Source organism: Callithrix jacchus, chromosome 18, assembly GCF_049354715.1.
Source record: "Callithrix jacchus isolate 240 chromosome 18, calJac240_pri, whole genome shotgun sequence".
NCBI lineage: Eukaryota > Metazoa > Chordata > Mammalia > Primates > Cebidae > Callithrix > Callithrix jacchus.
This window is the reverse complement of record NC_133519.1, coordinates 32020365-32042391: the sequence shown is the minus strand read 5'-3', so window position 1 is coordinate 32042391 and position 22027 is coordinate 32020365. Positions and strand designations below refer to the sequence as shown.

The window sequence follows — 22027 nt, the reverse complement described above, 5'->3', positions numbered from 1 at the left end:
ATACCTATTAAATGCCTTAATTTCTTTTTAATGAGAATACCAAGTGCTGGCAAAGATGTGGAGCAACTGGAACTCTCATATATTACTGGTGGGAATTCAAAACTGCTGGAACAGTAATCAAATTAGTGGTTCCTAGGGGCTGGGATTGGGGGAAAATGTTAATAGTTGTTTATATTCTGTGTGCTGGCAATACAGGTTCATGTTTTGTTTCCTGTATTTCTCTTTATTTTTAAAAATTTCCTCCAAATAAAAATTTTTAATGAAGAAATATATACACTGTGCTAGATAATCTCTATTTGCCCTTCCAGATAAATTCACTATCTTCCTTTTTTTCTGTTTTGTGCCCTGCGAGGCTCTTCCTGTTCGGTTAGGCTAGTGGGAGGCACTAGCAGGAGTGAATGGCTGGGAAGAGAAAAAGGATGGGGTATTTATTCCTCCGGCTCCCTCCCTCAGGCAACAGGATGGCAGTGGCTGACTTTCTCTCCAGAGGGCCACAGCTCCTGTCAAGGTATCTTCTACAACAACAACTTTAGCAAGCAACAGCCATCAAGTTCTTGGATTCTGGTTACCACTTCCTTTCCTCGTTCCTGTGGCCTTGGTGGTCATGGCTCCCAGCAGTTGCTATCATTCCTTGTTAATTTCCTTTAACATAGCTCATGCCTTTGTAAATGGTCCCTTCATTAAATTTTTCTCAATTATCTAATTTGAGTGTGTTTCTTTTTATGCTATATGCTAATACCTTGCTAACTCTAGGTGCTCCATAATTTGAATCAAAAAGATCTTTCTTTTGGAATCTTTAACAAAAGCTCATCAAATTAAAAAGTAGAAATTAATTCCCCGACTAAAAGTATATGCCATCAACTATAGCACATAATTATCTATCTATCCATCCATTTTAGCATTAGGTAGCCAGACAAAGCTGTTGCTACTTACATACCTGGACTGTGGTATTTGACTGTTCTGTTTGGCCATAGAATTATAATAATCAATCAGTGCTGTATAAATATTTTTAATGGGAAAACATGCATTGTACTCTAAATATGTTGAGTATATTGCTCACTAAATTTCACAATATAACCTTTATTATCACTTACAAAAGAAACTTTTCCTATGCTTAAGTACTTCAATAAACAAAACAAAACATGACACTGCGTATCATTCCTCCCCTCTGTTTTGGTTTTGAAAAGATTCAGAGCAAAAATTATGATCCAGCTCTAGAAAGTATGTAAGACCTGGAAAGACAGTGTTTGTGTACTACCCTCATTCTCTGCTATGTATTCTTTTTCCTAGTCTTATTTTCCCTTCAATTATGTTTCTTTATTTTCATATATATAATATAGTTATATACATATATATTTATGTGTGTATGTGTACATATATATATCTGCATGTGTATTTTTAAGGCACCTTAAATTCTTTCTGGCCTAGGCAGCAATATAAAGAATACAAATTTATAGTTTCTTGACAGATGATTTCTATTAACTAAAAGCAAGAATATAGTTTAGCCACATTACTATTTAATCTCCATTTTATTAATGTAGTCTAAAGATTATCTGGCCCAGAACTGTTCTAACCTTAAAATTTGTGCCCTTTCCAAACTTTCTGCCCCTCTGAATATAAGTAACAGGTTCACTATGTCTCTTGTCCACATATGCTGAAAGAATCTTACATAATTTCAATTACTGAAAAGAACATTAAAATATCTGAAATGATTGGCTAACTATAGTAATGACAAGCTTTCTTCAAAAAATATCTTTGAGGCATAAGAATGTATTGACTAAAAACACAAACCCTTTAGACAGACTGTCTGGGTTAACCCAATTACTAGAAGTGATAATTTGGACAAGTTACTCAAATTCTTTGTCCCTCAGTTTTCTCATCTGAAAAATGGAAAAGACAGTAAGAAAGTTGTGCAGATTCGATGAGATAATATATAACAGAAACTGTCAAAATAAATATTAGCTACAATTATAGTAATAAAATACTTTTCCTAGAAAACATCTTTCCTAGAACTATCACAAAAATGATGATTTTCAAGGATCCAAATCTAAGCTCATTCAGAGCAAAGCAATGGTAAAAATTCTTTATGAATAACAAGCAATATAAATAAAAAGTCACCACTTAAATTTTTTCTATTTATGTTCATTTTTTCAAGCCACTAATTCTACAGCTACTTAAGTTTATGACCAGGCATTTGTTCAAAATTTAGTCACCATTAGATAAGGTGACTAAATCCTATCAAAACTTTACCAGAAGGTCTATGCCCAAAGTAATGGTATTAATCCATCCTACCTAGTTAAACCAGTTTTTTCCTGTTAAACTTGGGCCTTTATAACTGATTGCTTCCATGTTGCATGTTTAACAAATATAAAGTCATGCCTCTTCCATAGTCTCCTGGAGCTGGTTGATACCATTGGCATCAGCTGGTAAGGGGTGATTCTATATATCTTTTCTTAACTCCATTATTCATATTTACACTATGGAAATCAACAATCAGGTTTTTTTGTTTTCTTTCTGGAGAGCCCTTTATTAAACATTACCAGTATATCATTTCCCCTAGTCTAAAAGAACCAGCCTTCACAAAGTCTCAGGGTTAGAATACACACAATAACTTTTATCATTGTTGCATGCATCAAGAGCAAGCATTAGAGGCTATCCTGATTTGCATTTATCAAAGAAAGGTAGTGTTTTAAAAAACAACAAAACAATTGGGTTTCTACCTGGAATATTCATATTTGTGAATCTAGCTGTTTGTTCTAGTTTAAAATGTGAGCATAAATCTTTTCAGTTGCAACAGTAACTACTGTCACAATGCTGTTTGATGATTCCTTATATCAAATTAACTTGAAAATATTGATACATGATGTAAGTATCCTTAGAAATTCAGTCTGATTTATTCAAGTTTAACTATAGAACATTTTATTTTGTTCTGGAAATTCTATAAAGGCATTCTGCCAAAAGCATTAAATATTTGATTTTACTTGTTAAGATTTGTAGGAACTCCTTTAAATTTATTATAAAAAATAACAGCTACAGCAACACATTTTCCCCTTTCATTAAGGTAGTGAAAAAAAGAACTTTAAGAGCTTTTCCATAAAAATGCTCTAAAATATTCCATTAAAATTAAAAGGCAACTGCCATATCACACGTGGTCAGATTTAACTATTCAAAGTTATTTTAGGTATATCAGCCCCCAAAGACCAAACTACCTGAGAGTCCAGCTGTGTTCAAAGTAGATATGGATCTACAGAATTCAACCTCTACAGTGGAATAGGACTGGTACAAAGAGTTGTTGGACCAGAGAAGAAAAGAAGAATTCTGAGTCAATATTAGTATTCTGCTCCCTGAAAAGCCTCACTTGATTGTAAGATTACTGTTAAGGAAACAATCACCCCATGATGATCAGGGAGAAATCTATGATAGAGCAAGGAGCTTGGAACAAAAGCCCAATTCCAATAGTAATAGCCATGTGATCCCTTGCCAGTAATGGTAAATTGAGAATCTTAGTATCAAGTAATTTTCCAATTGTGAGAAATAATTGCATTTCAGTTGAAATATTAAATTCTCATCATTACAAAAAGTATCTTTAAAATGCTACAACCATATGCATGTTTGCTGTTAACTATTATACTCCTTCTGGTACAGTTCTCCTTGCCTAGTTTTGTTTTATAACAATATTTATGCATTTTAAATATGGTTCAAACATTAGTGGCCACAAGGATATGTAACTCCATGCATAAGTAACTTATTAACGTATTTCTTAGGGTGGTCTGTTATACATATATTTAATTAGTTTTGGAATCAGATCTTTAAATATTTGTTTTAATGTCCCAAATATTAACAAATAAAAGTACCCTATATTTTTCAAGAATTTATTATCAACTTTGAGCTTAAATCTATTATCTTTTACCAGTATCCTTCTTAGGATCACCCAGAACCCCAACAAACTGACATAAGGTACTTGCACATGAGTACCAGATGCTGATGCCTTTGAAATCTTATTTTTTGATATAAAAGAGAGTTATCAAAAAAAAGGTAAACTAATAACCAGAATTTTTTAAAATATGGAATAATAATACAGTAACAAAATTTTTAAAAAAGAATAATTGTTTGGCAAATAACTTGCCAATAATTGTTAACATTTTACTTTTTGAACCAGTGTTAGACACAGGATGTGAGAGCAGGAATATTTTTGTTTTATTTGCTTTGTTTGTTTACAGTCAAGCAAGAAGTACAGGGCTTGAAACTATACATACCTGGGATATAATCCTGACTCCTCCATTTACTTATTTGCTTGACCCTGAGAAAGTCACTCAGCTTCAGGTAACATCTATTTCATCAGACTTCTTTTCAGGCCCATCAAATACTGAGAAAACAAAAATAATAGACATCACTTTCATGATCTTATTTACATAAAAACAGTGCCAATACTTAAAAAAAGGCAATAGTATCTAACATTGGATGAGGCCATTGCCTTTCCATGGAATATCCCTGTTTTAGAACTTCTCAACCTTTGCTTTAGAATGATTTCTTACTGTTAAATACAGCTATAATGTTAATCCTAAAAGTGAAGGATTTCTTCAAATTCACACACATCATCACCACTTGCTTGCAGGCTAGTGGCCACTGGCTTTTCTTTCACCGAAATGAAGGAAGGAGCCATTTCTAGTCTACTTGCCTACTCATTTACTGTGAGCTCAACTCTGTTACTTGGAAAGCTGCCATACATTTATGAGAGCCTAAGGGATATTAGATGATTGTCATCCTTCTCTTGTTCCCTCCCACCCCACCAAATGCCCTGGTAAGGTTCCTGCACCTGGACACTGAATTCCCCACAGAGTCCCTTGTTACCAGAATTGTGGAAAACTTGGACTGAGTTCAGAGAAAAGCTACTAAAATGGTTAAATGACTGAGGGGGCCAATTTATAAGAAACTCAGAAATGTTTGGTTAAGTGGTAATTACCCTAAAAAAGGTGTGGTGACGGGCATTAAGTTTAAATTCCAAGCCATACTTGGCAAGAGGCCTCCTTTCAGGAAGCCTCCACATTCAGAAATACTCTGAAGAAGGAGTAGAATCTTACTTTTGCTTGAGCCTCAACTCCTTCATAGGCTGCTTGGGTGGTATTCACACTCAAGTGTAGTAACCTCTATAAACAAGCACAGAAGGGAACACCACTAACGCAGAAAGCTAATTTAAGAGGACTGCTGAATGCTTAAAGGAAAGTCTTCTCAGGAATCAGGAAGAACAAGCCTTGGCTGTGAAAAGCCAGTCCCTACATCCCAGTTAAGCACCTATCACACCCCACACAGCCAATATCTGCTTGATGGGTGGTGTCATTTAATAAGAACTGCGAGCTGAGTCCAAAGTATATGGGTCTGTCTCAAATACACTGCTGGGACTATTGATTCCATTTACCTGACAAGAGTTTCTACTTGACCAAAGAGGAAAACCTAAGAACAGCTATAATAATCAAGAAAGCGGAATGAGAAAATTTCTTAAAACAGCATTTTCCAAAATGTCTTCCAGGTGATGTCAGTATGTGTTATACAAATTTAAAAAGAAAAGAACCTAAAAACTGGAATAAATGAAGTTAAACCTTGTATGTTTATGATGTGTTTGTTTTTGTTAACAGTAAAACCGCTCAGACCCATTAATATGCCAAAGCCTACTGTGTCTCACTAAGAAGAGTAGAGTATATACTATTTCCTAAATTTAGATTAAGCATGGAGTACTTTATTCTGTAAGCACAGGACGTTTGTATTCACAGCCACTTCCACAATACCTTTTACAATGCTGATATTCAGTAAATGAGCAATGAAAATGAATGAGTCAGTCCAGGCTAGAACCTAGGTCTTAAATCCCAATCTACTCCTCTTTCCACCACATTCATATTCTAGCTACCCTTTACTTACAGTGAATCTTTTCACTCTATATAAATGAAATTAAATTTGTTAACCAGAAGCAGACTGACCTGAAGCTACTAAAGCTCAAGCTTGTGGGCTTCTCATTGGGCTTCCAAGTCCCAAGAACTAAGTGCGTATTTACAGTGCTGCATTTACTTTTTACTTAAGGAGGCCTCACAAAACTGTATAGCCTTCATGTTCTGCACAACCAGCTGCTAACATATAAAATAAAAATAAGTTTTTATCAAATGTATAAGTTGTCATTGAGATGACTGAACTGAAATTATTGATGATACTATGGATGAAAATACACTTTGGATTACTCTGGGCTCATCTTTAAGAGATTTCATTTGTGTAGCTGAAATGTAGATTCAAATAAATAATTCTGAGTTCATTCTTTCTATACTCTTCATAATTATGTTAACTTCAACCATCTCACTTCTTTTTTTTTTTTTTTTGAGAAGGAATCTTGCTCAGTTGCCTAGGCTGGAGAGCAGTGGCATCATCTTGGCTCACTGCAACCTCCACCTCCCAGGTTCAAGCAATTCTCCTGCCTCAGCTTCCCAAGTAGCTGGTACTACTACAGGCATTCACTACCATGCCTGGCTAATTTTTGTATTTTTAGTAGACACAGGGTTTTGCTGTGCTGCAGGCTGGTCTCAAACTCCTGACCTCAGGTGATCACCTGCCTCGGCCTCCCAAAGTGCTGGGATTATAGGCATGAGCCACCGTGCCTGATCCATCTCACTTCTTATATGCTTCTTAAGGTGTTTATCATTTCTACTATTCTGCTGTTTTTTTAAATAAGCACTTTGCCCAAAATAATCTTTCTTCCAATCTCCCTACCCTTCAATATATTAAGACTATAAATACCCACTATGAAAACATCACATTGTAAATATTTCTATAGTTGGAATTCTTTCTGAAGACCACCAGAAGCTTCTGAATCATTTTTTTCTATGTAGTAGGGACTGACATTTTTAAACCTGAATCTATAGTGGCACAATCTGGTGTTCTACTTCAATTCTTTAAAAATTTCATGTATATTGACCTTGTCTTTTGAAATATCCTGTTGGCTGCCTAGGATAAAATAATTTCCAGCCTAATCTTCATCTTATCTGCTATCCAGTTGACATTAAGGCTTCAAAATCATATCTCATTATTTAATACAAATGACAAACACTTTATTCCTGAACATTAAGTCAATAACATTAACAGACTGACCTTTATAATTCACTTTTATCATGATTGATAAACCAGTTTAAGCTTTCACTATAAATACCCAAAGCTTTGCAGATTCCTTCTAGACTATTCATAATTTAACAAGATATCCTAACAACCACACACAAAAACATCACTTCCAACCTCTTTGTGTCTTAGAGCAAATCAGCGTTTTACTTCCTCATTTTTCACATCAAAAATTACAAAATTACAAAACTGAGCACAAAGGCCATAAGTTTTACCTGCCTCTCTTTCCTTCCCCAAGTCAGTGACTATGAAATATTCTGAGCCTAAAATAGCAGTTGTGTACTGCCAGGTTGGCCTTAGTCATTTCCAAGCCAAAAGGGAATTGACAGATACCCCCTTTACAAGTCTAGTGTTTGTAAATATCAAATGAAATGACTTCATTCAGTCAATTATTTCTGGAGAAAGCTGGCAGAATAATGTGGTGATTAAACTGAGGACTGATGGAAACTATTAAACAGGAGAGCTATTTTGCCTGGCAGTTCTAGTTAATGCTTTTTATGTGTTTTCATTTTAAAAAAATGCTTGAAATACTAGTGCACTTAAAAAGAATTGCCTCTTCATTGTAACACCTATTTAAAATTTCCAGTGAAGACAGTATAAGTAAAAGAAAGGATAAACTCAATTTTCTAGTATCTTCTTAATGTCGGTATGATTTCCTTATTTTAAGTATGACAAATTCTGAAATCAAAACTCAAATGTAAGTAGAACATACCCATATCCCAAAGCCAGGTGCAATATAGTCAAGACTCAATTGCCTGGGTGCTGGGTATTCACGTCATACTGAATATGCTATCTACAGCATATGTTTGCCCAGTCTAGTCTAGTCTTCCTTAGGCTCCTCCAGCTGGCCACCAGCTTGATTCATTTATCCATCCATTCACTCATTTATTCAACAATATTAAGCCACCATCTCAGGCACTGTTTCTAGTTACCTGTAATGCAGCAGTAAACAAAAGTACTTTCCCACATATCTCTCCTGGCTACCTAATAGTTAGGCACTCAGGGACAAACAAAAGTTCTAACAAGAACAAATTGGAATCTAAAAGCTAATGGAAAGACCTCTGAATGCTTCCAGAAGGAAAAATGCAAGGTATTAAGTTACTTATAGCTCTTCATTTTTAAGTGATTTACTTATAAATAACCACCATATTTCCCAGTTTTTGATGAATGGATACAAAGGTTTAAATAAGGGAAACTTTTAGGCCATTTGGTAACAGTCTGAGCAATGGATTAAGAGAAGTTGGCAAAAATTTAGAACAACTTAGAAAAACCAAGCCAGAAAATTTCAAGGTAGAGTAAAACTGAAAGAGTTAATAACTAACAACAGCTTCTGCTAAACTTCATAAATATTTCTCATTTTTTATTGTTAGAATACATGATATTTCTATCATACATTTAATAGTACATGACAGATAAATAAGCATACTGAATAAATAAGCATATTCTTTTGAAAATGTAAATATTATGGGGATGTGGAGTTAAGGACCATTGGACATTCACATTCTGTTCATTTTTGTGAGCTACAAAAAATTTAATGGAATGTTTGTCACAGTTCTCAGCAAACTTCAAAGTAATAAGAAAGTAGATAGTAGTAATAAAAATTATAGATTCTGAAGTTATACTGCTTAAGTATTCAATAGCTAGTATTTGAATTCTAGCTCTACTACTACCAAGCTGTGAAAGCTTGGAAAACAAACTGAATCTCTTGGTGCCGCAGTTTCCTCACCTATGAAATGGAGTAATAGTTGAAACCTATGCTGGTACTTGCCCTTTTGACAAAAACTGACTAAGTAACAGGGACTGAATGTATGCTGCCTTCTAAAACAACCAAAACTAAACAAATAGAATGACAATAGTTTTCAAGACACTACTGGATATCAGGCAACCAAGGACAGTGATCTCTAAGAGATGAGAAAGAAAATGAGGCAAGACCTATGATTGCTCCAGTTGACTACCTTGAGAGTCCTCAGGCCACAGCATGTGGCGAGGAAGGGATCCGATAAATCCTAGAGAACTCCTACTTGAGGAGGTGAAGCTCAGACTGCAAGAACAAAGAAACCAGAATTTGTATGATGAGGTATCAGAAAGGAGTGAGCTGCATAGAAGAATAATCATGGAGACCAGCAGAAGGTCTTCCTCAAGGTGATCAGCACAGGCAAGTGAGAAAACCACATGAGCCAGATTCTATGGTTTGAATGCCCTCCAAAATGCATGTTAAAATTTAATTCCCAATGTAATAGTATTGGAAGGTAGAGCCTTTAAGAGGTGATTAGGTCACAAAAGCTCCCTCTGCATGGGTGGGTTTAATGCCTTTATAAAAGCCATCCAGGAGTGGGTTCTCCCTTGCTTGGCCCTTCCACTCTTCTGTTACAGGAGGAACAGTGTTCCTTCCCTTCGAAGGAGGTCACCTTCAAGGGCTACCTTGGAAGTGAATACCAGGCCATTACCAACACCAAACCTGTTGGCACCTTGACCTTATACTTCCCAGCATCCAGAACTGTGAAATAAACTTCTATTATTTATAAATTACCCAGTCTACAGAATTCTGATATAGCAGCACAAAATCAGATAAAACACCAGGGAAAAAAACTATGCAAAAACACCAGATCAAGCATAGTGCCTGTTTCCACCAATCAGACTGGAAATCTTCCCTATTCCCAGAGCATTTGGTCGAGTATTCAGAAGGTTCTTGCCTTAGTAGCAGGAAATAATTAGTCCTTGACTAATCACTGAATAATTAGTGCTTGACTAACCATTGCTCTCATTGTCACAAATTCTAAAATAAAAACTCAAAAAGATAAGACTATTTTTTTCCTTTAGTTAAAATTTATTTATTACACTTTAAGTTCTGGGGTACATGTGTAGATTGCACAGGTTTGTTACATAGGTATACACATGTCATGATGGTGGTTTGCTGCATCCATCATCCCGTCATCTACCTCGGAAATTTCTCCTAATGCTATCCCTCCCCAATCCCCTCACCCCTGCTATTCCTCCCCTAGCCCCTCATCCCCCAGGCTCTGGTGTGTGATGTTCCCCTTCCTATGCCCATGTGTTCTCATTGTTCAACACCCACTTATGAGGGAACATGCAGTATTTGGTTTTCTGTTCTTGTGATAGTTTGCTGAGAATAATGGTTTCCAGATTCATCCATGTCCCTGCAAAGGACATGAACTCATCCTTTTTTATGGCTGCATAATACTCCATGGTGTATATGTGCCACATTTGCTTTATCCAGTCTATCATTCATGGACATTTGGGTTGGTTCTCAGTCTTTGCTACTGTGAACAGTCCTGCAAGAAACATATCTGTGCATGTGTCTTTATAACAGAATCATTTATAATCCTTTGGGTATATACTCAGTAATGGGATTGCTGGATCAAATGATATTCCTATTTCTAGATCATTAAGGAATCACCACATTGTCTTCCACAATGGTTAAATTAATTCACACTTCCACCAACAGTGTAAAAGCATTCCTATTTCTCTGCATCCTCTCCAGCATCTGTTGTCTCCAGATTTTTTAATGATCACCATTCTAACTGGCATGAGGTGGTATCTCAATGTTGTTTTGATTTGCATTTCTCTAATGACCAGTGATGATAAGCTTTTTTTCATGTTTGTTGGCCTCATATATGTCTTCTTTTGAAAAGTGTATGTTCATATACTTTGCCCACTTTTTTGATGGGTTTGTTTTTTTCTTATAAAATTGTTTAAGTTATCTGTAGATTCTGGATATTAGCCCTTTGTCAGATGGGTAGATTGCAAAAATTTTTTCCCATTCCGTTGGTTGCCAGTTCACTCTACTGATAGCTTCTTTTGCTGTGCAGAAGCTCTTAAGTTTAATTAGATCCCATTTGTCTATTTTGGCTTTTGTTGCCATTGCTTTTGGTGTACTGGTCATGAAGTCCTTGCCCATGCCTATGTCCTGAATGGTATTGCCCAGGTTTTCTTCTAGAGTTTTTATGGTATTAGGCCTCTTGTTTAAATCTTTAATCCATCTAGAGTTAATATTTGTATAAGGTGTAAGGAAGGGATCCAGTTTCAGCTTTGGCTGAAACTTGGTAGGATATGGCTATTCAGTTTTCCCAACAACGTTTATTAAACAGGCAATCCTTTCCCAGTTGCTTATTTGGGTCTGGTTTGTCAAAGATCAGATAGTTGTAGTTGTGCGGCATTCTGTCTAATGCCTCTGTTCTGTTCCACTGGTCTATATCTGTGTTGGTACCAGTACCTGCTATTTTGAGTACAGTAGACTTGTAACACAGTTTGAAGTCAGGTAGCACGACGCCTCCAGCTTTGTTTTTTGCTTAGTATTGTCTTGGCTATGTGGGCTCTTTTTTGGTTCCATCTGAAGTTTAAGGTGTTTTTTTCCAATTCTGTGAAGAAAGTCATTGGTAGCTTGATAAGGACAGCACTGAATCTATTTATAGAAATTACTTTGGGCAGTATGGCCATTGTCATGATAGTGATTCTTCCTAACCATGAGCATGGAATGTTTTTCCATCTGTTGTGTCCTCTCTTATTTTGTTCAGCAGTGGTTTGTAGTTCTCCTTGAAGAGGTCCTTCACATCCCTTGTTAGTTGTATTCCTAAGTATTTTATTCTTTGTAGCAACTGTGAATGGGAGTTCACTATGATTTGGCTCTTTGTCTATTACTGGTATGTAGGAATGCTTGTGATTTTTGCACATTGATTTTGTATCCTGAGACTGCTGAAGTTGATTATCAGCTTGAGGAGATTTTGAGCTGAGATGATGGGGTTTTCTAAATTTACAATCAATCACGTTATCTGCTAACAGGGACAATTTGACCTTCTCTCTTCCTATTCGAATATGCTTTCTTTCTTTCTCTTTCCTGATAACCCTAGCAAGCACTTCAAATACAATGCTGAATAGCAGTGGTGAGAGAGGGCATCCTTGTCTTGTGCCAGTTTTCAAAGGGAATGCTTCCAGATTTTGCCCATTCAGTATGATATTGACTGTGGGTTTGTCATAAATAGCTCTTATTATTTTGAGATACGATCCATCGATACCTAGTTTATTGAGAGTTATTAGCATAAAGGGCTGCTGAATTTTGTTGAAGGCCTTCTCTGCATCTATTGAGATATCATGTAGTTTTTGTCTTTGGTTCTGTTTATGTGATAGATTACTTTTATAGATTTTTGAATGGTGAACCAGCCTGGCACCCCTGGGATGAAGCTGACTTGATCATGATGGATAAGTTTATTGATGTGCTGTTGGATTTGGTTTGCCAGTATTTTATTGAATATTTTTGCATCAATGTTCATAATGGATATTGGCCTGAAATTTTCTTTTTTAGTTGTGTCTCTGCAGGATTTGGTAACAGGATGATATTGGTCTCATAATATGAGTTAGGGAGGATTCCCTCTTTTTGTATTGTTTGGAATAGTTTCAGAAGGAATGGTACCAGCTCCTCTTTGTACCTCTGGTAGAATTCAGCTGTGAACCCGTCTGGTCCTGGACTTTTTCTGGTTGGTATGCTATTAATTGCTGCCTCAACTTCAGACCTTGTTATTGGTCTATTCAGGAATTCAACTTCATCCTGGTTTAGTCTTCGGAGGGTGTTAAGTGTCCAGGAATATGTCCATTTCTTCTAGATTTACTGGTTTATTTGCATAGAGGTGTTTATAGTAGTCTCTGACAGTAGTTTGTATTTCTGTGGGATCCGTGGTGATCTCCCCTTTATCATTTTTCATTGCATCTACTTTAATCTTCTCTCTTTTCTTTTTTATTAGTCTGGCTAGCAGTCTATCTATTTTGTTGATCTTTTCTAAAAACCAACTCCTGGATTTCCTGAAGGAAGCACTAAACATGAAAAGGAACAACCAGTACCAGCCACTGCAAAACCATACCAACTGTAAAGACCATAGACACTGTGAAGAAACTGTATCAACTAACAGGCAAAACAACCAGCTAGCATAAAAATGGCAGGATCAAATTCGCAGATAACAATATTAACCTTAAATGTAAATGGGCTAAATGCCCCAATCGAAAAACAGACTGGCTAACTGGATAAAAAGTCAAGACCCATCGGTGTGCTGTATACAGGAAACCAATCTCACAGGCAAAAATAAGACTATTTTTTTGTTTTTGAGATACAGTCTTGCTCTGTTGCCAGGCTGGAATGCAGTAGCACAATCTTGGCTCACTGCAACCACCGACTCTTGGGTTCAAGCAATTCTTCCACCTCAGCCTCCTGAGTAGCTATGACCACAGGCATGTGCCACCACACCCAGCTACTTTTTGTATTTTTAGTAGAGACAGGTTTTCACCATGTTGGCCAGGATGGTCTCAATCTCTTGACCTCACGATCCACCCATCTTGGCCTCCCAAAGTGCTGGGATTACAGGCATGAGTCACTGAGCCTAGCCAAGACTATTTTCAAGTAACTTAACTGTATCTCAGAACAAATCTCAAAAATATTTATAGGAAAAACAAAAATAGCACCCAAAAAGGTAAAACTGACAATGTCTTGAATCAAACAAAAGATTACCAATCATGCAAAGTAGGAAAATATAAATAATGAGTAAAAAGATCAATCAATTGAAACATACCTAGAACTAACACAGTTATTAGAATCAATACACATGCATAGTAATATTTGTCATTCTTGTATTCCATATGTTAAAAAGTTATAAAATACCTTAAATAATCAAAGATATAAAAAACATCTAACTTGAACATCTTGAGATGAAAACTACAATGTCTGTAATAAAAAATATACTAGATGCTATTAATAAAAGATTAGACATTAGAGAAGGAAATATTTAAAACATTAGTGAAGTTAAAGATTTAGCAACAGAAACTATACAAAATGAAGCAAAGAGAGAGAAAAAGATGTTAAAAATGAAATGAACATCAGTGAGCTACAGAAAATCCTTAAGTGGCTAACATGTAATAGAAGACCGAAAAGAAGAGGAAAAAAGAAGGAAAAATGGAAAATAATGCATTTAAAGAAATAATAGTCAGAAAATCTTCAAATTTGATGAAAACTATAAACCTGGACATTCAAGTATCTCAAAGAACCCCAAGTACAGAAGGCAAGGAAGGGAAGGAAGAGAAGGGGAAAGGAGGGGAGGGGAGGGAAGAAAAGAAAAGAAAGAGAAAGAATGAGAAAGAGAGAGAAAAAGAAGGAAAGAAAAAGAAAAAGGAAGAAATCAAGCAAGCTGCACACTACACCATGGTACATCATATTCAAATTGATGAAAAACAGTGATAAAGAAAAAGCTTAAAAGACAAAGAAAAACATTCATTATCTGTGAAGGAGCAAAGATGAGGATGATACAAATTTCTCATGAGAAACAATGCAAACTAGAAGAGTGGAAGAGTATGAAGTAATGAAAAAAAGTCAAACCAGAATTTTTATATCTAATGGAATGTCTTTCAAAAACCAGGGCAAAATAAAGACTTCTCATATAGACAAAAGCTGAAAGAATTAATCAACAGCAGACCTACACTGTAAAAAATGCTAAACAGACAACAACAAAAAAAAGCCTGCCAGGTAGAAGAAAAATGATGCCTGATGGAAATATGAACCTACACAAAGAAATGAAGACTGCAGAAAATTTTATCTTCATGTGTAAATATATTTTTTTATTTAAATCTGCTTAAAAGTTAACTTACTATTTTAGCAAAAATAATAACATTGCAGTGTGGATTTTAAGACATATGTATAAGTAAAAGGTATGAAACAATAGCATAAAGGCTAGGAGAGAAAAAGTGGAGGTATACATATATAAGGTTCTTATGGTACATGTGGTATAACATTACCTGAATATAGATTATGATAAGTTAAAAATACATACCAAAATCCCAGAGCCATCACTAAAATAACAGAGTACAGCTAATAAGTTTACAAAGGAAATAGATACAGCCATTAGAAAAAGCCAAGAGGTAAAAGAAACACCAATTTAGCAAAAGAAAGTTACAGTGGCTATATTAATATCAGACAAAGTAGATTTCAGATCAAAATTGGGGGGGAAGAAAAAAATCATTTCATTATGATAAATGAGTCAAAGAATCAAGAAGATATACATTCATTCACCTGTTATTATAACTAAGTTTCAAGATATATAAAACAAAACTGAGATAACTGTAAGAAGTAATGCACAAAACTACAGTTATTATAGGGTATTTCTCATCTTTCAATAAATAATAGTACAAGGAGTCAAAAAATGAGTAAGGATATAGAAGACTTAAAAAACCTAATCAACCAAAATTGACCAACTTGTCACTAATAGAATGATCCAGTTAACAACAGCAGAATACATTTTCACTTCATTTGAATGCAGAACATTTTTTAAGGGTAACTATATTATGAGCCATTTAAGAAGTCTTAATAAATTTAAAATGACTCAAATTATCAAATTAAATTTTTATGACAGGGGTCTAAATATAGGAATCAATAATAGGAAGGTCTCTAGAAAAATCTCCAAAATATTTGGAGACTAAATAATAAAATCTTACATAATCCAGGACTCAAAAAATCAAGAGGAAATAAAAAGAAAATTTAAATTTAATGAAAATTAAAACACAGCATGCCAAATTCATGGGATGCTGTGACAGTGATACTTAGTAAAAATTGTATTGCATTAAGCACTTACTTAGAAAAAAGAAAAGTTTTAAATTAATGACCTCAGTTTCCACCTTAAGAAACTAGGGAAAGAAGAGCAAATGAAATCCTAAGAAAGCAGAAGAAATACAACAGTAAATATTAGAGCAGAAATCAACAAAATATAAAACCTATAAACAATGGAAAAGTTCAACAAAACCAAAAGCTTGTCACTGATAAACCTCTAAGGACAGTGACAAAAAAAATTTTTAAAGAGAGAACACACAATTAACCAGTATCAGTAATTAGAGAAGCTAAATCACTAAAAGTCCAGAGATACTAAAAGAATAATAAGTATATGAGAGGTCTCGACGCCACCCTCAGGTTTGATGATTTGCCAGAAAGATTCACAGAACTGAGAAAAGCAGTCATACTCACAGTTACAGTTTATTACAATTAAAGGATTCAGATGAAAATCATCAAAGGCAAAAGACACAGAAGGAAGAGTCCAGGAGAAATCAGGTGTGGGCTTACAGTTGTCCTCTTCTAGCATATTTGTATGGACAACACTTAATTCTCCCAGCAATTATGTGTGACAATACATTCTAAGTATTAATTGCCAACCAGGAAGCTCATTTTGATATGTGGGGTTCTTATTGGGGAATCAATCACATAGGTAGAGATCACTCATATAACTGACTTTAGCTACCCAATCTCCAGCCCCTCCAGATATCAAACTGATACATCATGGCTCAGGAAAACACACAGAAACAGCCATTTACTATAAATCACGTTGTTAGCATGAACTATCTGGTAAGGCCAAAAGCCCCAGGTATTAAATGATCTTATCGGGTGGGATATTCTAAAAGTTTGGATCTTTTCTCCTAGGAGCCAGTCAAGAGCTAGTCTTTTCCTTGGCAAGTACAGGGTTTGAGCATCCCAAGCCCACTAACTCTTTACTGCGCAATAAGAGTATTATGAACAACTTTATCCCAATACACTGAAAAGCTTGGATAAAATGGACAAATAAGAGAAAAAACACCAAAGTCACTCAAGAAGATTATGTGAATAGCCCTGTACTCTTAAAGTTATTAAATTTGAGTTAAAAACTTTCCCACAAAGGAAACTCCAAATGACTTCTCTGGTAAATTCCAAATCAATGGTACAGTCTGCCAAAAAATTTGAGAGACTATTTCTCAACTCATAGCATCAGATTACCCTGATCCCAAACCAGACAAAGACATTACAAAAAACGGAACTACAAACAGATATTTCTCATGAACATATGTAAAATTTCTAAATAAAATATTAACAATTAAACCCAACAACATATAAAAAAGATAATATATCATGTCTAAGTGGAGTTTATCCCAGAAATACAAGATTGGTGTAACAGTGGCCAATCATTCAATGCAACCGACTATATTAACACTGAAAGAGATAAATCATATGATCATCTCAATGGACTCAAAGAAAGCATGCATCAGAATCTATTATCCATTCTGAGAAAAGTTCTCAGAAAACACAGAAAGGAATTTCATAAGCTGATAAAGGGCATTAATAAAAAATCTGAAGTTAACGTCACACTTAATGGTGAAAGACTTCATGTTTTTCCCTTGTGATCAGAATCAAGTCAGTGTATATGATCTCGCTTCTTCTATTCAACATTGTACTGGTCAGTCTAGCCAGTGCAATAAGGCAAAAAAGGAAATAAAAAGTAACTAGGTTAGAAAAAAAGATGTAAAACTGTTTATTTGAAGACATGATTGTCCATGTAGAAAATCCAATGCAATCTACCAAAAAATGCTATTACAACTAATAAATGTGTTTATCGTGGTTAGGATGCAAGGTTAACAATATGATTCCATTTTATTTCTGTATTGTCTCAGTTCATTTGGCTACTATAACTAAATATCTTAGACTAGATAATTTACAAACAACAAAAATTTATTGTTCAGTTCTAGTGGCTGGGGAGTTCAAGACCAAGGTGTTGGCAGATTTGGTGTCTGGTAACAGCTTGCTCTCTGCTTCAGAGATGGAATCTTGATGCTGCATTTTCACATGAAAGGGGCAAGCAGACTTCCTCAAGCTTCTTTCATAAGGGAGTCTTTTATAAGTATTAATCCCATGCCCATCATAAGGGCAGGGCCGTCATGATCTAATTACCTTCTAAAGGCTCTACCTATTAATACTGTCACAGGAGGATTAAGTTCCAGAATATGAATTTTAAGGAGTATACCAAAATTAAGACTGTAGCAGGTATAAACAACAAACTAATTAAAAATTGAAATTAAATATAACACTATTTATAATAGCATCATGTTATTAATTACTTAAATCTGACAGATGTGCAAGACTTATTGTTTTGAGAGCCCAGAGCTAAACTAAACTGGGGTTGTAGTACCATAGTAGCTTGCAACCTGACCTTACAAGAAATGAAGGCAAACTAGATATGGGTGTTTACAGAGTGCCTTTCATGGGATACTTCTTTTACCTGATGGGCAGCCTAGTTGTCTGACCCACAACCAGGAGGTCCCTCACAGGGGAATCTTGTTTATACTGGCAGACACCACTGTGGCTCTTGTCTGACCCACATCCACTCTATGCCTTTCTGACCACTGATCTGGAACTGGGAGTCCAATCTGTGTTTCTCTGGGGCAAAACTTGGTCTGCGGTAGCCCCTTGTTCTTCGGATGGAAGGCACAAATTCAATACTCCACCACAATAAGAAATAAGTTCAAAGATTTTTACTTACAGATCCTGGGTAAGTCAGAAAGGCAGTCCTATATCCCCAAGTCTCAGGTCGAAATGAAGAGTCAGGAAAAGGAGGGGTACAGGAAAGGAAGAGAGGCAACTGGCAGTATATATATGGAAAGTAGATAGGTCACTTTACATTCCAAGATAAATGCTGGTAAAGCAGGGAGCTCAGTCTGTAGACGGAAGAGATGAGAAATTTTAATTAGTGCTGTAAAAGTTATAAAGAACACAGAAATGGGCAGGTGCTACTTAGACAGGGTGGTCAAAGAATGTCTATGTGAATATTTTTGGCCAAAATGTAAAGAAGCAGGAAAAGCCAGCCAGACACGGGAAAGATAATAATTAAAGGACAGCATTTGGGAACGCCCTGGTTAGGTAGTGGGGCAGAGGGTAGTAGAAAGAGTCTAGTGTATTCTAAAACCCCAACGAATGCCAATTTGGCTGGATTATAGGGAGTGCAGAGTAAAGGGAAAGACAGCCTAATGATCACGTAAGAGAGGTAGACAGGGGTGAGATCATGTAGGATCATGCATGAACTGGGATTTTATTCAAAGTGTGCTGGGAAGGCATTTTACAATTTTGACCAGGCTACAGACATGATTAGTTTTCATTGTTACTCTAGTCGCTCTGATGGAGAATCAATGGGAGATATTATCATCTAAATTGTCATAGATGGTCCCCTTCCACAAACACATAAAAATGCCAAATACTGTATAACATGTTCTTATTTATGTAAACAAAAAATATATATCATAGATCTTAAAAAAAGAAAGCAAAGAAGATGTAGAAAGGGGGGTCTCTACCTAGAAATACGTCCTGGGGATTGGGATTCCTACACATAATTTTGAATACAAGATTGTGAAATAAAGCTGAGAGTCTAGAAAACATAGACCATGTGATCACAGAAGATTAAAAAACTCCAGGCACAGTGGCTCATGCCTGTAATCTCAGCACGTGGAGGCCCAGTTGGGCAAACTGCTTGAGCTCAGGAGTTCAAGACCAGCCTGGGCAACATGGCAAAACCTCATCTCTACAAAAATATATATAAAAATTAGCCAGGCACGGTAGTGGGCACCTATAGCCCCAGCTACTCTGGAGGCTAAGAAGTGAGAGGATCGCTTGAGCCCTGAAGACAGAGATTGTAGTCAGCCAAGACCATACCACTGCACTCCAGCCTAGGTGACAGAGTGAGACCCTGTCTTTAAAACAAAAAAAATTAAGACTGCTGCTTTGGAAAAGCAGTAAGGACACTTGTTATCAGTGAGTAATATTACTATTATTATGTTTTTATTTACATAATAAAAAAATACATCATAGAACTTAAAAGAAAGCTAAAGACATGTAGAAACAGGGATTCTAACTAAATATAGATCCTAGGGACTGGGATTCATACACATATTTGAAGATATTGTTGAAATAAAGTTGTGCATAATTTGTATATATATAAAGGCCCTTAAAAAACTGACACCTGAGTCCTGTGTCATATATGGGGGTGGGGCCCAAGATCCAAATTTACAGTAGCAGCTGAAAAAAATTAGCATAAATCTGGTTTAAAACAACCGAAATTTTAGGACCAAAAAAACCCATCTGTAGAGATACTTTCTCAACCCAGGGAAGAGAAGACTTCTGCAGAACAAAGAACTTTGAAGATAAATTCCACTTAAATATTACACATCATTTGAAGAAACCAACTACCACAAGGGAGAGCTAACAGAAACAACAGGAGATTCAGAACCTAGCAAACTGGAAATTTTAACTTTATACATATGGATTTTATTATATTTTACTATATGTCACCCTTGCTTTGGTTCTCATTAAGGGCCAATGCAAGACCTTTTAAAATATCCTAATTTACATCTCTATTAAGATTACGGATAATTTTTGAAATTCCCCTAGAGTGAACTAAAGAACATTTATGCATAAAATTCAACATGGGGCATACAAGGTGGTTTGTTATTAGATGAATTAGGTGGCAGTTGCCTGAAAATGGGAAACTAAATTAACTACCAGATTACCACTTATCCCCATCTACTACTTTGGACCGAGATAATCTGTAACTTGAATGTATTTAGTCTATGTCAGAAACTGGAGGGAACTGTCTTCTCCAGTCCTTTTGGATGGCATTTTAATTGTTTAATGTTATGAAAAATTAGTACGCATTTAAAATGAAGCATCTGTAGCTTCATTTTCGTCCCCAAATTTCAGACACCTCTTTAAAAGTTCAGATTTACACAGGAAATTCCGAACATCCTTCACTTTTTGATCACTTACTAAATCTTAAGTACTCATTCAACTTTTTTCTTGACGTGGTGTTTCATTTTGCACTTTATTCCTTTCTTTTTGTTTAAAAATATCAACACACTAAAGCCAAAAGTATTTTAAAATGTAAGCCAAGATGTGGTGTTTTGTTGTTCTTATTGCAAAAATAGTGAAAGAAAACCATGAAAAATAGAATAACTAGGTCTCTTTTAAAGCGTCCTGATGTTTGTGCATTTTGACAACGCTTGCATCTTTTAATCTTTGCAACCCTACTTCAAATGAGGAAATGGGATCTCAGAGAGGTTAGTGTTCAAGGCAGAACCCGTACTGTATTAGGACTCCCTACAGGACACTAAGAAATGCTTTTCCATTCCCCAGCGCCGACATTTTACAATGTCTTCTCTGAAAAACAGATTTAAAGGGGAGACACTTATGAAATCCCGGCCAGGCGCGGTGGCTAACGCCAGTAATCCCAACACTTTGGGAGGCCGAGGCGGGCGAATCAACTGGGGTCAGGAGTGCGAGACCAGCCTGGCTAAACCGGTGAAACCCCGTTTCCTCTTAAAATACAAAACAGCCGGGCGTGGTGGCGCGCGCCTGTAATCCCAGCCACTGGGAGGCAGGTGAATCACCTGAACCCGGGACGCGGAAGCTGTGGTGAGCCGAGATAGCGCCATTGCACTCCAGCTTGGGCAAGAGGAGCGAAACTCCGTCTCACACAGAAACAAAAATAATAATAATAAATAAAATAAAATCCCTTAGGAAAAGGGTTACATATTAGAATCATTCACAAAGGAAACAAGCCACAAGCAAAAGAAATCTGGGAGACGCACCGGCCCGCGAGAGACCTGGTCATGCCTGTTCCTTTCTCGTTCATTATACCCCACCCCATTTAAATGTTTCTTCATCGTCAAAATCCTAAACCTTATCATTTCCTTGAGTCAATCTGAAGGACGCCTGCGGCGCAGTGCACAAGCCCAGCCAAACACACGGATTTCCGGGCAAACAAGAGCCACAGAGCACACTGCTCCCGCCCCACAGGTACAGGACCCCAAAGGCACTTTGCTCTCCCATTTCCGCCACCGACTCGTAGTCCCTTCCCAAATACCTGTTTATCTCCACCCTCATCCCCATCGCCATTTCCCCCTTTAGCTCCTGAAGCGATTAAGCAACAACAGTGAGAAACAGCGAGAGAGGGAGAGCGAGCAGAGGCAAGCCAAGGGAGTTTTCCTTAGGCAGTTTGTCAGGCACTGCCGAAGGCAGCCTGGAAGGGAGCCGGACCCTGAG

At 36.3% G+C, this 22027-nt stretch overlaps 1 long non-coding RNA gene across 4 annotated transcripts in view; it reads right to left on the bottom strand.

The window, feature by feature from the left end:
- LOC103789138 (uncharacterized) overlaps nt 1–21992 on the bottom strand; it is a 278802-nt gene extending 256810 nt beyond the window's left edge. For 2 of the 4 annotated variants that reach the window (XR_013529546.1, XR_013529545.1), the window contains exons 1-3: nt 21849–21992; nt 18480–18654; nt 4257–4366 (exon numbers count right to left, since the gene is read on the bottom strand). This is a non-coding gene — a long non-coding RNA (uncharacterized LOC103789138). Of the gene's footprint in view, nt 1–4256; nt 4367–18479; nt 18655–21573; nt 21730–21848 lie in introns of those variants that run through there. The other 2 variants (XR_013529544.1, XR_013529543.1) reach the window with 1 other exon arrangement.
- Between the last annotated feature and the right edge of the window lie 35 nt (nt 21993–22027).